We start from the raw sequence: 3,201 nt of genomic DNA on the forward strand, positions 1-3,201 counted from the left end.
AATATATCATCGACATATACCAAACAGAACAACTTATTAGTAAAAGTAGACATGTAGAATAAAGAGTTATCGGTCTTGGAACCCAAAAAACCAAGAGAGAGAAGTGCATCAGTTAGTCTCTGTTTGAAGAAGCATATGAAATGGGGATTGATGTTGTAGCCATGGTGTAGGTGTTGTATTGATAGTATAAATGACAGTTTCAAAAGCATTGGTCCAAAAACGAGAAGGAACATCATAATGATGCAAGAATGCTCTCTCTGTTTCAACAATATGCCTATGTTTTCTTTCGGCTCAACCATTTTGTTTCGGAGTATATGAACAAGAGAATCGTTGTGTAATCTCATTATCACGTAAATATTTTGGTAAGGATTGAAACTCGCCTCCCCAGCCAGCTTGAAAAGATTTAATAGATCACCCAAAACACTTTTCAACAATGGTACGAAATTGGACAAATACAGAAGAACTTCAGACTTAAAGAAAGTAGATCCAAGTTTATTTACTAAAATAATAAAAAAGATGAGATAATAACGATAACCATCATTAGAAACAATAGGAGGAGGGCCCCAAATATCAGAACAAACTAAATCAAGAGGGCCAGAGGCCTTAAATCTAGACGTACTAAAGGGGACTTTATGACTCTTGCTAACTTGCACACGTGGTGCATAAACTAGATGATTTACTAGAAGTTAAAAGAACAACTAGTAATGTTTGACAAACTTTATTGGATTGGATGCATACACCAGATGAGCATGCCAAACACCAAGAGAAGCTGCAAAGGAAGCTGGTGAGCATAATTTCATCACAGGAATCGAATAGAGTCCATCATTACTTGGGCCATTGTCCAGTATTTCCCTCGTTACCAAGTCCTGGACAAAATATGATAATAAGAAAAATTCAACAGAAACATTTTTAAACTTAGTAAAAGAACTATTAACCGAGTTCGGAGTAGCAATAGGAACATGAAGAATATTGTCAAGTGTAAATTTGCTCCACCCTTAACAATAGATCTTAGGTTCGAGCTCTATGTATTAAGAAAATATTGTTAGGAGTGTCACCCCCTCAATGGCCCTACAATGGGCAATCAGGAGTAGTCATGACTCTAATGCGAGTAATGAACACCAGGTGAGAACACACCCCCACCCCAACCCCCACCCCACCCCCAAAGAGAAGATGTAGAGGAACTAGCAATAAAAAGCATCAAGTTTTTCATTAATTGTAATAGATACACCAAACATAATCATATAAATTTGTTTCATTCCTCTATGTATAATTATTTTTCAAAACTTCATGTTAATAATATTATTATTTTATAATTTATAATACACGTTGACATACACATGCATTCCACGTGTTGAAAAATTAGTTGTAATAAACATGTTTATATCTCAATCTAAATGAGTTTCCACTTTATAACTGAAAATAGAAATGTGAAAGAAGTAACTTCTCTCCATTTATATAAAGGATTCGCATAGTCTAGTTAGTTGAAAGGGAAGAAGAAGAACTAGCAAAGCATCAAGTTTTTATTTTATTGTAATGTCTATGTCACACAACCAAGCAATCTCAATCATAAAAATTTATATTTACTCCTTCTAATTATTTCTTAAAATTTTACTTTAATCATACTATTATTCTTATTCCATTTATAATATAACTTGATATAAGCGTGCATCGCACGTGTCAAAAAATTAGGTGTAATAAATTTGTTTATGTCTCAATTTAAATGAGCTTCCACCGTATAGCTAAAAATAGATATAGGATGTGTTTGGTATGATGGAAAATATTTTCTTGAAAAATAAGTTGGTTTTTCACTTATTTTTTCATTTTTGGTTGGTGAGTGAAAAATATTTTTCGAAAAAAATTTTATGGTGTTTGATTGGTGAGTAGAGACTATTTTTTAGAAAAATATTTTCTAGTGTTTGATTGGTGAGTGAATTATTTTTTTAGAAAATATTACTAACTGTTAACTAGTATATCAGTGTCTCTAACAACTCAACAATTTATAAGAACTAATTTAAGCATAACAAACAATATTAATATCGAATACTAAAATATTATGATTACTAAATTTAAGCAACTATTAATTAACAAATATAGGAGACATTTTTTAATATTTTGTCAAAACAATCTCAAGATACTACAATTAATAAAAATATAATGAAACGACAAGTTTATTCAACCTCATAAAACAAGTTACATCGATGACAAAATAAAAGATGCAATTAGTAAAAGTAACATAGGTAAGTCTTTCTCTATGCATATGAAACTAACAATATATTTAATGAACATTGAAAATGAAAAAAATTCAGATTTCATTATTTTTTAAGCAGTGAAAAATTGAAGTAAAGCACAGTAAAAAATATTTTCAAGTAATATAAATTTTTTAAAAAATATGAATTTTTTTAATCATGTGAATATAAGTGTTGTTAGGGTAGAAAAGAGGAGTAGAAATGGAGTCATAAGTCACATTTATCATTTTTAGAAAAATAACTTCCCTTGACACATGAGGAAAGTTATTTTCCCTCAAATTGAAGGAATATTGTGAAAAATATTTTTCAAAAAAATTTACTACAACCAAACAAGAAAAAATAAAAAAATATTTTTCATCATACCAAACACACCCATATAGAAGAAGTAACTTCTCTCCTTTAAATAAAGGTCCTGCATAGCCTAGGTGACTCAAAGGATGAAGCAGAACTAGCAATAGAAGTATCACGTTTCCAATCAATTGTAATGTCTATGGTACATGGCTGAAAATAAAAAGATGTTGAACTCAAGTTCATCTATGGAGCACCACAAGAAAGGGATAACGGAAAGAAAACAGACAACACCTCGTATTCTATGAAGTGTTCTGACTCGGCGTTGTAGAGTCATAGCAACGTGGCACAAATCGCCCCCTAAATCTTAATTTTGACCACAAGGTTGATCACAGTCGTCCAACTCAACATATTCAAGAAGCTTCTCCACACACACGTGAGAAGCACACCATCGGCATAGTAAAAGAACTAGTTAAATCGCACGTGGGCATATATAATTTTTGATTATTTAAAATGATACACTTTTAGTTATTGCAAAGATTTTTAATAAAATGTAAAAAATTTAAATTACTTTTTAAAGATCCTTTATATTTTAATAAAATAATGCATAGATAACATATATTTTATTGTAAACACATATATATTTTATATTTGTCATGTGATATCT

General features: G+C 30.6%; 1 long non-coding RNA gene across 1 annotated transcript; it reads right to left on the minus strand.

Moving 5' to 3' along the window:
* Window positions 1-470: 470 nt before the first annotated feature.
* On the minus strand, window positions 471-2,826 carry LOC107879698. The gene is made up of 2 exons (XR_001677076.2): window positions 2,610-2,826; window positions 471-866 (listed from the first exon to the last, which is right to left on the minus strand). It is a non-coding gene; the product is annotated as an uncharacterized LOC107879698 (long non-coding RNA).
* Window positions 2,827-3,201: the final 375 nt, after the last annotated feature.

Source organism: Capsicum annuum, chromosome 9 (assembly GCF_002878395.1).
Source record: "Capsicum annuum cultivar UCD-10X-F1 chromosome 9, UCD10Xv1.1, whole genome shotgun sequence".
Classification (NCBI taxonomy): domain Eukaryota; kingdom Viridiplantae; phylum Streptophyta; class Magnoliopsida; order Solanales; family Solanaceae; genus Capsicum; species Capsicum annuum.